Source organism: Amblyomma maculatum, chromosome 3 (assembly GCF_055883805.1).
Source record: "Amblyomma maculatum isolate TAMU_Amacu chromosome 3, ASM5588380v1, whole genome shotgun sequence".
NCBI classification, from domain to species: domain Eukaryota; kingdom Metazoa; phylum Arthropoda; class Arachnida; order Ixodida; family Ixodidae; genus Amblyomma; species Amblyomma maculatum.
This window is the reverse complement of record NC_139346.1, coordinates 191,012,919-191,026,561: the sequence shown is the minus strand read 5'-3', so window position 1 is coordinate 191,026,561 and position 13,643 is coordinate 191,012,919.

Sequence of the window (13,643 nt, the reverse complement as noted above, 5' to 3'; positions counted from 1 at the left end):
CAACCAGAGCCTCGCCGAAAGAGGGGGGGGGGGGGTACACTCAGCGGTGAACGATGGGGGCAGGAGCGCGCGCAGCAACCGGGGAACACGAGGAAAGGAGGGGGGGGGAGGGGTCGCCGGAGGCAGCGCTAGCAGCGACTGACTGATGCCGCTGGCGCCGCTAGCGAGTCAAGACAACATGCTGCGTGCCCCCGTAGACAACGTGCTAGAAAATGCAAAAGACAATGCACGGGCCTGCTACTGGCTCTGGAGCTGAGCCACCTCCACTGCCTCGTGCGGACAGAAGAGATTGATTTATAGGAAGGGAAAGGCTCAGTAACTGCCTCACTTGTTTTCTGTGGACACTTCAACCGCGCCGTAAGGAAACGGAGGAGGGTGGGAGTGAAGGTGGAGAGAGAGAAAGAGGAGCCGGAGTGGAGGGCTTCGGAGTAATTTCGACAACCTGGGGATCTTTAACGTGCGCTCACATCGCACAGCACACGGACGCCTCTTCGTTTCGCCTCCATCGAAACGCTGCCGCCGAGGTCGGGTTCGAACCCGGGTAGATGTTTCGAATAGCCGCAATCGACGCATGAAGGTGTTAAGCACCTGTCCACCCTCTCTTCGGGTCCGTCTTCCCGAATTTGCGGATAAACTTTGAGATTGCTCTGGGAGCCGGCCACCGCCACATTAGGCCTAGGCCTAACCCTTCACTCCTCCGACTTCACGGCCCACCAACAGCGGCATGGTACGCACTGAAGATGGGACTACTGATACTGCATCAAGATGGGACCGAGCCATGGAGGCTCGACGTATGGCTCACCCCGATGTCCTCTCTGCCCAGCAAGCCCCCACGAGCTCGACTCATCAGCCCCCGGCCGGCACAGCCACACCAACGCAGCCTACGCAAGGCAAGTCTTCCACCGTTCTAAAGCGTCCGCCACCGTTGCCCAAGCTCCCGACACGAGACCTTAAAATCGTGTTCCGTCCCGGTGGAGGCCTCGACCTAAGTAAACACAACGGGGGCTATATGCTGTCTCTAGTCACCAGCGCTCTGCAGCTACCAATAGACGCAGTGCGAACACAAGACGCCATCCGAATCAACCCCAGGCACAATTCATTCACGATCAGCACGCCAGCCGAAGACCGTGCCCGCAGATATGTACAACTAGAATCCATAAAGATAATCGACCAAGTCTACCCAATGAAAACGTATATCGCTCCTCCGGACAACGCCATTCGAGGCATCATTTATAATGCTATCTACGACCAGACATCTGAAGAAATTTTTACAGAGCTAAAAACGTTCAACCAAAGCCCCTCCTATCTCATCACCGATGCACGCCGACTCGGCCAAACCAAATCAATTCTGGTCACCTTCATAAATACCAAATCAGTACCTAAACAGCTGCGCTTCTATGGAGCGGTCTACCACTGCCATCCATTCATCGCCAAAGCAGAAGCCTGCTTCAACTGCCGTCGTCCGGGACATCGCAGCGACGTGTGCACGGCACCCAAAAAGGACTTATGCCAACGATGTGGGGAGACCCATGTACCGACCGACCCTCCAACGTGTCCACCCCAGTGCATTCTATGCGGCGGCCCCCATTTTACGGGCTCCCGCGATTGCTCGGAGCGATTCAACAGACCGGGCAACAAGAGACTGACACGCTCGACAGCTGGTGCAGACGCCGAGCAAACAACCCGGCAATCCCGAAGCAAGCACCGGACGAGTTCCACTAACCGCGTCCGCTCCAGGTCCGCCGCGTCCGCCGCTTCGACCAACGCCAGGAACCGCTCGCCATCTTTCCCGCCCCTGACCGACCAGCCTCCGCCGGAAAATAAGGTGAGCTGGGGCCCACGATCTTCCTCCCTTGTCCGAGAAAATAAGCAACTTAAAGAAAAGCTAGAAACTCAGGGCAAGCAAATTCAACAACAGAATGATCAAATAAAAAAACTCAATGATCATATTGCAAAGCTCACTCAGCAAATGCAAACGCTAATTCACAGGCTCTCCCCCGCAGATGGAATGGAAAGTTCTTCCACTCCCCTCCCAGGTCATTCCACCCCACTTCCGCCTCCTCCTCCCACATGCAACAACACAGAATCTACAACTAAAACTCATACACCCGCCAAACGGAAGGCACCTCACCAAGACATTCCTACAGTGGTCGACTCCCAAAAGCCTGATCTGGTCGCCTCCATAGCTTTACTCGAAGAGAAGCTTGCGGAAAAATTTGAATCTATGACCACCAGCACGAACGCATGGGCAGCTGGAGTAGACGCGCGGATAGCGATGCTCGAGCAGCAGATGCAGCAGCAACAGATCCAGATTCAAACTGCTCTAGAAAAGCTACTCTCTACCACAGTATCTCAAATGATCCCACCCGAATCTCAGCCCCAAAATGGCAGGACGTCGACAGGACATTAAGGTGTGGCAGTGGAACTGCAGAGGCTTTCGTTCCAAGCGTAGTAATCTGCAGCTCTACATTCAGTCCCTTCCGGCCGATGAAACACCAGCGGTAATCGCACTGCAGGAAACAAACTCCCCTGTAAAACTGCTCAATTACACTCCTCATACACCAACAAACTGTCCTCAGTACAGAGTGGCGACGCTGGTTCACCGCAACTACACAGCAACTGATCACAACATGGACGTTGCAGATATCGACTTCCATTTGATAGAGCTGCTTCCCAAAGAGCGGAAAGGAACGAGTCTATTCATTCTGAATATCTACAGCCCCCCGAAAGGGAAAACTGCTCCTCTAATGGCGGCCATGAAAAAAGCCCTTCAGATCAGCGCTAACCAACCATTGATAGTGGCAGGAGACTTTAATGCCCGCCATATCACATGGGGATACAAAACGACTTGCAGTAAAGGCGCCCGACTCTGGACACTTCTCCAAAATGAGGGCATAACCCTTGTCAATGATACACAACAGCACACGCGCATCGGCAACAGTGTACAGAACAACACCAACCCCGATCTTACACTCACGAAAAACATAACACAATGCTACTGGACAAACACGCAAACCTCTCTTGGTAGCGATCACTATATAATTGAGACCTCTTTCTCACTATCCTCCCTAACCCCCCGTGTAAAGAGGAAACTCAAAATCACCAACTGGGATCGCTTTCGCGATCTTCGTACCGCGGCCCCGAAGCAGATAGACCACCTTACAAATTGGCTGGCTAACCTCAACAAGGACGTGAACATGGCCACATCGGAAATGCCGTGCACACAAACCTCGGAGGTGATTGACAGCCGATTACTACACATGTGGGAAGCTCACTCGAGCTTACAGAAGCGATGGCTTAAAAACAAACACAATCGCGCCCTGAAGCTACGCATCTCCGCTCTCACAAGGGAAATGGAGACGCACGCGGCACAGCTCAGTCACCAGCAATGGGGTCAAGTATGCGACCGCCTTGCTGGAAACCTAGGACTTAAGGACACGTGGCGGTTGCTACGATGCCTTCTTGAACCCGATCACACCAAGAATGTACAGCAGAAAAATGTGACGCGTCTTATCCATGGCATAGACATGGACAACGATAACATTATTCAATCCTTAAAAGATACATACCTCACAACCACACCGAAGACACCCTTACCACAGTACCTTGGAACCCAAAACCATGAGCTAGACGAAGACATCACAAAGTATGAAGTCAGAGCAGCCATGCTCCAACTCCGCACTACGTCTGCTCCAGGAGCCGATCAGGTCACGAACAAAACACTTAGAAACCTCGATGAAAACTCCATCCAGGCAATAACGGAACTCTTTAACAAACACTGGCAAGAGGGAACGCTTCCCTCAGAGTGGACGCACGCTCAGGTTACCTTTATACCTAAACCCGGCAAACCGCTCACTCTTTCAAACCTTAGGCCCATTTCGCTAACTTCATGTCTTGGTAAACTTTTTGAACACGTCGTCTTGAATCGGCTACATACACACATGCAAACCCGCGACCTTTTTCCTCACACAATGCTGGGTTTCCGCAGCCACCTATGCACCCAAGATGTTATGCTACAGATATCAGAAGAAATTCTCCATCCCCGACACTGCAAACGCACAAGAGCATTGCTGGCTCTAGACTTGCAAAAGGCATTTGACAATGTCTATCACTCCTCTATATTGGATGCACTATCCACTCTGAATGTGGGAAACCGAACACATGCTTACATTTCAGCCTTTCTCCGGGATCGCACAGCAGAAATTCGGTTCGGTCCCCTAAAATCCCCCACTTTTACCCTCGGTAATAGAGGCACCCCGCAGGGATCAGTCCTTTCCCCTTTTTTATTTAACATCACACTCATCCCCATGGCTAAAAAGCTGTCACAGATCCCAAACCTCTCCCATTCTCTGTATGCAGATGATATCACCCTGTGGACCACCACTGGGAATGTAGGTAGCATGGAAGAAACTCTTCAGGAGGGGGCAGACATGGTGTCAAGATGCGCAGCTTCAATAGGCCTTGCATGTTCCTCCACCAAATCCGAGCTCCTGATACTCCACCCAAGCCCGCGGAAACACCACCAACCCCCTATGCTCATCACCGTAGATGGTCAGCCAGTACCACAAGTTCACAAACTTCGAATACTAGGTATGTTCATACAAGACAACGGCCTTAACACGGATACACTCTCCAGACTGACTAACACAACACATCAGATCACCCGCCTAATCAAACGTATAGCCAACAAGCACTGTGGAATGCGCGAGCATGACCTCAGACGCTTAGTACAGGCATTTATTATAAGCCGCATTCTTTACTCGATTCCGTAATTATATCTAACAAAAACAGAGACAGACAAGGTGGATGCTCTCATCAGACACGCTTATAAGGCAGCTCTCGGCTTACCTAAGCGCACCCCAACCTATCGACTCTTAGGCATGGGAGTTCATAACACCCTCAGCGAACTGGTGGAAGCCCACCGCATCGCCCAACTAGGACGGCTCTCCACTACCCCAACTGGTCGCCACATTCTTTCCTTTCTCCAACTTAGACCATTAGGTCCCCCTCCAGTAGAAACTTATGAAGTTCCAAAGACAGTCCGCGATCACCTCACTGTCCACCCACTTCCGAAAAACATGCATCCCCTTCATAACCAGGCCAGACGAAAAGCGAGAGCACGTGCCCTACACAGAGCACATGCGAACGAACCCGACACGGTCTACGTGGACGCCGCAGAATATCCACAACGCTCAGCTTATGCGATATGCGCGGTATCCAACCGCTTCGAACACATCACATCAGCCTCGATCATTACCCGAACGTCCGTAGAAGCGGAAGAATCCGCTATAGCCATCGCGATAGTCTCTTCCACTGCCACCCTTATCCTCAGCGATTCTAAAACTGCCATACAAAATTTCGCCCGAGGCCAGCTACATGCTGCCTCTCACAAAATCTTAACTACCAACGTTCAAACCCCCCGACCCATAGACCTTGTCTGGGTACCAGCCCATTCGGGCAACCCCGGTAACGAAGCGGCCAATGCTGCTGCTCGAGCATACGTCGACCGAGCAACAGATACCGAGGACCTAGGCAGTGCCAGAGATCGGCTGATCACCTACAACGACATTACACTACACTACCGGTCTGAAAGACTTCACTACCCTCCCCCACACCCCTCCTTAACTAAACCACAACAAATAACATGGAGACACCTTCAAGCCCGTACCTTTCCCTCCCCAGCACTGCTGGCACTCTTCTCCCCCTCTACTCATCAGTCCGAATGTTCCCTCTGCGAGGCCCCGAGAGCTACATTCGAACATATTATGTTCAGATGGCCGGAGTTTCAACCACCGGCCGAATTGCGCCTTACGGACAACGAGGCTTGGGAGATCGCGGTCTCCAGCTCAGAACCGGCTCCACAAAGGAGACTGGTCGACTGGGCTGAAGCGGTCGCCGTCAGGCACTGCCTGCTGGCCACCACCCGTGATCAGGAGCCGGCCCAGCCCTTGTAACGAGTATTTCGCGGCTCCACTAAATAAAGTTTTTCACCACCACCACGAACCCGGGTACTCCGGCACAGTAGTCGGGCGTCTTATCACTGCACCACCCCGGCGGGACGGACAGAAGAGAAAATAGAGAAGAAAAAGAAGAGGGAGAGAAAGACGCGCCGCAACAACAGCCGTCGTCCACCACCTAAGCGGTGGCGGGTGCAATGACGGCCTACAACAGGTAAAAATTCGGTGGCTGGCCAGCCCTAGCCGCAAGCGGCGCCGACCCACCGTCCCAGCCCCGCAGGGCCAGGAACAGCCACCCTTTACCACCCTCCGACTCATACTGTAAAGCCAAAAGCTGTCAGCGCGAGCGGCGCACCTGATTGGTCGACAGAGAAGTGATGTCACCAGCTGCCAAATTTGAAGCAACCAACCAGAAGTCTGGCGTTCCTGTAATCTGCAATCCCACACTTGAACGCGCGCCAAGGAACGCCACGCGACAGGAGCGATGGTGTACCGTCCAAACGCACACTTGTCGGAGAAAGTGTGATAGATACTGCGCCTTTCCTTTCCTGTAAACCAATTATAATTATATGTAGTACTGCAACTAACGCCGATAAAAGGCAAACAATGAGCAGCAAATTACAGGAAGGGTAAGCTTGCGTCATCCTCCTCTTAAGAGACATCTAAGCGACCCTCTATTTTTTTCAAGAGACCGGCCCAGCTTTATGACGTCATGCCAGATGACGCTGCGAACGCGCGGCGTCTATAGGTGCCCTAGCGGCGTCCGCCAGCTGCGGCGGTTGCTGCCTGCCTGATTTATTTATAGGAAGGGAAAGACACGGTAACTGTCTCACTTGTTTTCTGTGGACACCGCAACCGCGCCGTAAGGGAAGGAAGGAAGGAAGGTGGGACTGAAAGTGGAAAGAGAGAGAGGAGCCATAGTGGAGGGCTACGGAGTAATTTCGACCACCTGGGGATCTTTAACGTGCGCTGACATCGCACAGCACACGGACGCCTCTTCGTTTCGCCTCCATCGACGGTTGTTAGGCAACGGCTCTGGTCCCACGCTAGATGGCGAGGTGGTTGCTATAGCAGCTGCGGTGTTAAAAGCGGTGCAACCACGAAGGAAATTGGTGCCACGGCAAATCGTTGCGTCGCGGCCAATGTAGCTTTCGCTACAAAAACACGAATGCTGGCGCAATACCCCCAAGAGAACAGTAACGGATGCATGCGAGGTATTGTACTACCCACATTTGCAACTGATTGTTTCTGCTTCAGTGTCCAGTACTTCTTTGGCAATAACGATATCGTGATGCTCTTTAGGAAGAAACGCATGTTGTCTGCTGTCCACAGCACGATGATCACGTCAAGGTGGCCGTTCATACCCTGTGATCGGCAGCCGGCAGAGTCGACGCGGCGCGCGCGAGCGGTTGAAGTAGCGAGCATCACTTGCGAAAGTCTGCAAGGCTTGTTTTCCACCCAAAAGGTCTTGTTACCAAACGACACTCGCAGTCTTGTAGCGAACGTGTCGCAGGGAGCACGACGAACGGGCCGAAAACCCAGTCGCGCCCCAGAAGCAGAGCGCAGGACAATCCCCACACCATTCACCCCTATGACAATGAGGAGGAGGTACTCTAAATATTGTACCCTTCCGACACCTCTCCCCGAGTCATCTTGAGGTTACCTGGAAACATCCCCGAGATTTCTTAGAAGCAATTTACCTCTGCTCGTTTCTTCAAATAATGCGACAGTGGCGTCTGGGAATGAGATCTTTCGGTTGGAAAAGAAGCCTTGCATAGAAGCTGTCTTGAAGGACTATAGACACCTCATTTTCGGTATCGTGTTTTATCATTTGTAATGATGCATAAGACATAATTGTACACAGATCACCACGTCGCATTCGCTTACGACTGCTGAATAACCTATAATCGAATTTCGTTTCTCACCGGTTTTGGTTTCAACAGGCGAGCGATGGCTGTGACGTCGCAGTCGTCATAGTCACGCGAGGGATGAAAATACAGCAATATAATCATTGCTGTGTCATTTGAATTCACTACAGTGATAAAGCTAGCCATCTCTCGGATAACATAACCGAAACTGATGAGAAAAGAAAATTCAGTTATAAATTATGTAGCAATCATAAGCGAAAGCTGCGTGCGGATTGATATACAGTAATGACTTACGCATCATTAACAAGAAAAATGCCACCAAAATTGGTGTCTATACTCCTTTAAAGAGTATGGCAAGTAGTCCATTCTCGGGCTTGCAAGATATTCAAAATTAGAAAACGCGCGTGTGGCGTGCGGGCACGTAATACAAATAGCATAGACGACCTGCTAGCCCTCGTTCGAAACATCGTTTCTCGGTCTTTGCACACGTTCTATTCTGTTAAAGGCACTTTCAGCATTAAAAAAGCTTAATGTGAAATTTTAGAAATAACTTTCATTTCACTGTCTTGTGTTGCTCCTGCAAGAAAGACGCGCGAGAAGGTAGCCATCTGGACTCGTCCTTACGTCGAATTCGGTCCGCCTACAGGGAAAAAACCATTGCTTGGAAGGCTGTTCAGGTCACAGGAACGTTCCTTTTAAGAGGGAAAATGCGAGCTGGTCCTGTGGAATAGAGCTTGCCCGTACTTAAACGCCGACGTCTACGGCACCTTGGTCCTCACCCTTTGTGCAAGGAGACTATAAAAATGGCGAAGTCCTTGTTACTCTATATCGGCCCCAATGCAAAACGTATGGGTTCCTTGGAACCACCACGCAAATGCATTTGCACGTCTGCACACTTCATGCTTCTCCCGTCACGAAAGCGCGCTCTTGGGGCACCCTAGCAGTGGCGCCATCCAAGTGTGACGGAAACTACCGTCTTTTGTCTCTCCACTGACGTTTTGTGGCGCAAACGCCTGGAATAGCTACTCTGTGTCGTAAGCTGTTTTGCATGGTTTGGCAATGACTAAGTGATGGTGTAACTAATGTGCTTGTATTTGAGTGCCAATTGCCCTAATTAACTAAACTATCGGTTACACTTGCTCTCGCCAGTAGCTACGACATATTAAACTATACATTTTAGAATTGCTTGGCTACTGAACCGGAGTATCTGTGCTTGAACCCGACCGCGGCGGCTGCATTCCGATGGAGACTAAATTTAAAGGCATCTGTGTGCTGTCAGCATGAGTTATCTGGCCCCTCAGTCAAAATGATACGCAGTCCTCCACTACGGTACCTCTTTTTGGTCGCGCCTTTTTCCCTTTCCTTATGGCGCAGTTCTGGTGTCTACACAGAAGTGCGACAGGTCGTGTACCTTTGAATTAGGCAAGGTGCAATGTCGATTGGACCTCTACTGGGGCTTCAGGTCAAAGCAGGATATGCAGTTGACTTCAGAGTTTGTGCCCATGGAATAGTAGAGGCTACTCTTAGAAGCGTGCACTGCAGCAACGGCCGACTTCTTTTTTGTTCTTATGAAACAGAGACAGGTAAGTGTTGCAGCACATGTCTGTTCACTTTGTTCTTTCAACATTCTATCCTCATGAACCAGTAATAGTTGCCATGGTGAGAGTGTACAGGACCATGCAGCTTCCGCATACACTGCGCACTGTGAAACAAGATACTGCAGTTCACTTTTCATATCACGCACAACCAGTTTTGCCTTAAGTTTGCCTATTAAATGTTTCCCAATCACGAGAACAGCAATTACCATCCATTGATTCGGTGGAAAAATTATCGTTGGCAACTGGCCTGGTATCAAGCAGGATCGGGCTCGATAATTGATGAAATTTAAGGGATAGCAATGCACGATGCCTGCAGCAATATAGACCCTAATTTATTCTACGGAGGCCCTCCTAACCAATTCTAGACAACATTATCAGCTAACAAGCAGTTATGAAATTAAAGCTGAACAGAAAACATTACCACATTAGTCAGTTACTAGCAACTGGCCTGATATCAAGCAGGATCGGGCTCGATAATTGATGAAATTTAAGGGATAGCAATGCACAATGCCTGCAGCAATATAGACTCTAATCTATTCTATGTAGGCCCTCCTAACCAATTCTAGGCAACGTTATCAGCTAACAAGCAGTTATGAAATTAAAGCTGAACAAAAAACATTATCACATTAGTCAGTTACTAGCATGAAATTAACAAAGGAACAATTCTGTCTCCACTAAGGTTCTACAGGAGGAATTTTCTCATCAGTAACAGCATAAAGGTGCTAGACTGCAAACTGAAAATGAACATAATTGTATAAACTTCCTTTCGTTAGGTTTCGTTAAAGCACATCTGCAAGCCACCATGCTTTTTGACAAATGACAAGACACTTCTTGAGCAATGCCTGCTCAGTATGCTTTGCATGCTTCAGCGATCCTAACAGGCACCTCTTTGAAGCATCGAAGGAACAGTGTGGTCTACGATGCACACAACAGAAAGATGTAAACGAAACATTGCTGTTCCTTCTTCCTTTATATAAACTTCCTTTCGTTAGGTTTTGTTAAAGCACATCTGCAAGCCACCATGCTTTTTGACAAATGACAAGACACTTCTTGAGCAATGCCAGTTCAGTATGGTTTGTACGCTTCAGCGATCCTAACAGGCACCTCTTCGAAGCATTGAAGGAACCGTGTGAACTGCGATGCACACAACAGAAAAATATAAACAAAACATTGCTGTTCCTTCTTCCTTTATATGTGTGTCTTAGATTACACTGTTAGTTTCCTACTTGTCTACCCTTAGTTACTACGAGGATCTGTGCCAGACCTTCCAATGATGTGAAGAAAACAGTTTACCTTCAAGGTTCATGCTGATTTTCAGCCACAAAATTCAAGGATTCTCAAGGACTTCCAAGGGGGAGGGTATTTTTGCAGGTCGTGATCGCGCAATCACACGACAGAAGTGACGTGAAGCTACTACGTCGCTTGCGTGTCCCGTCGACGTTTTTTTTTTCTTTTTTTTTTTATTCTACTGGAGCAGTGAGAAAAGCGCTTGGGTCGGAGCGCGGCTTCGAGCTGGCGGAGGGAGAGCATCTAGCCGTCCGCACGCTTTCTTCTGTATTTTTTTTCCCTATTAGTAGGGAGAGGTTGAAAGGAGGGGCGGGTAAAGCCCCTCAATAAAGGGGCTTTAGGGGCGGGCAGGCTAGCCAACGTAGACAGCGTGGTTTCAAACGAGTGACGGCTTGGAGCTGCCCTCGGTAAAGCAGTATGCACGCTTGCTTCCTTTCTTCTTTTTCGCTAGCTGTGAGGTATGGGCTGGTTTGGCTTGAGAGGCAGCGGAGGGAGTGCTGAAGATTTGCTTTCAATTACTTGACTCAATCAGCCGCTTTTGCACCTTAAAAGTTAAGCCTCAATTCCGTACATACAACACCTATATATATATATATATATGTAGTGACGTATCCGTAAGCTAAGTAACATCTTGTATAATTTCACAGCTTAATTCCAAACATCAACGTTTACGCGCCGCAAGATGCTGTAAAGTTATTTGCTTTTTGCCACTAAAAAACTGAGTGTGTGTGGGCGCGCGTGTGTGCAAATAACTCCTGCGCAGGTACTCAATATATTTGAGGCCCCGCATAAGGTCAGTACTCTTGCACGTTTTCATTGTAGTGAGGAAGCAATCACAATCCCTGCAGCGCGCTGCGAAGAAGCAGACTCGCGACTCGAAGTCCCTGCGTCGCTTCGAATACCAGCTCTAACCCCGCCAGACCACCGGAAGAAAGAGAAGGAAAGCAAAAGATTGCGAACGCACAAAATCTGCGCTCACTCATTCCCCCGGAGGAGGAAAATTTTGTTTACTGCTTGGAGCCATGGGGGAGGGGAGAAGACTGTGTTGGAGGAGGAGCCATGGCGTGGACAAAACCGCGAGCGCTTCCTCTTACAAGAAAAAAAAAAGACTCCGCGAGATACGCGTACATGACGTGTAGGCTACGTCACCTATGTGTCATGTGATTGCGCATCGTCGACCTGCAAAAACATTCTCCCCTTCCAAGGACCCAAGACTATTTTCTTCAATGTCTTAAAAACAAATCATTTTTTTTTTTTTAAGGAAACATTTCTTACATCTCAAGTTTTTAACATTGATTTCACAAGACTTCTCACAAGACCCAAGGAAGCTAGTTTCCTCTACATTAGTTCAATATTTCATGAAAGCTCGGCCTTTTTTAAAATTTCAGCACTGACGTTCACAATCTCCTTTGCCTTTTCTTTACCAGTCTTCCTATTACTGTTTGACTTTAACAATCCACATTATTTCATTGGTAGCTTCTGCCTTCTTAGCATAGGTGTCCGCAGAAGCATTCAACTCTGCAGGAGCCACTTCCAATCTCTTTTTTTCTCAAATCTTCGACAGTCTCTCCGAGGTATCTTTTTATTCTGCTGCTTTACACTTTCGTCTTCCTGCTTCTTTTTAGCTTCCAGAAAAGCACGGTAATGTTGTCTTACAGAAGCCACGCACATTCTCAACTCTTCAGAGATGTTCACGTTAGTTATGCCACCCACTCTTTCCACAGCATCGCACACAATCCGTTGGGATATATAAGAAACACCTTCCATATTTACCATGACACGAAGTTACGCTCAATTGTAATAAAAATTGTCCACACTATGCGAAGTTCTGTTGAAAAGTATCAGCTTGTGCTTGTAATGCTGCAGAATATCACTATATTTTGAAAGTGCAGTGTCTCTTTGCATTTCTGTTAGCCTCTTTGCAGCAATCAATGCATCCAAAGCTCTTTCAGGCTTTGAGCACATCTGCCTTTGGTCTAGCGAGGTAAGGCCTGCAACTAGAGAAGATTGCAGTGGGGTTTTTTTCGTTACTGCCAAGAGGAACTGCTTGTATTCAATATTAAATGTGAGCGCCTCCTTCGAGCTCAACTTGCAGCTTTTCAGAACCTCTGCTCTATCAACCTTCTCGAGTGAGTGTGGTTTCTTGGATGCTCTACAGTCATCTTAAAAATGCTCATTATCCCTGTAGATGAACGCAGTACTGAGGCCTTGACAAATTTCAGCAAGAGCTTTCCAACTGCACAGATAAGATCTTCTGCCAAAAAGAATACCAATGACTTGTCTGTTTGGTACAATAGAAGAAAATGCTGCAAGACCATGGCTAAATTTAATGCAAAGTTTAGCTTTGTTGGCACAAGTGGCTCTCGATAGCATGTTAATATGTTTTGAAATGCTACGCAGTTTGGAAGATTCACTGCTGCCTCCACATACTTATGAATGTCTGACCAAAGACACAGCCTGGCATACCACAGCTGTAACTGCAACGTGACTGCAACATTCTCGATCCATCGGTGGGCAACAAACAAATATGCGCGGGAACAGGGTCTGTCCAGTAACAAGAACAAAGACTCTCCTACATGCCGAAGAATTGTGAAAAAGCATGCACAGACTAGAGAGCAAGGTGTCCAGCCCCTATCTACGGCCAAGCAGTGCTCGACCTCTGCTACACGCATGGAGAAAACTTTCCTATGTGGCAGCACAGCTGTTGGCAGTGCTGAAACCTATATGATTTTGCTTTCTTTTACAGTGGGAAGAAAATTTTATAGAATGGCTTTAGGAGAAGCCTGCACTGCTCTTGCAGAGCGACGCATGCATGCTTACTGTGTGCTAGTGAACCACTTGCATCGCTACTGTGTAGGCTCAGCACGCTTATGGCGCACTAGGTGCCATGCCTGAACTACATTCGTACTGTCTCCTTTCACTTCACATACAAA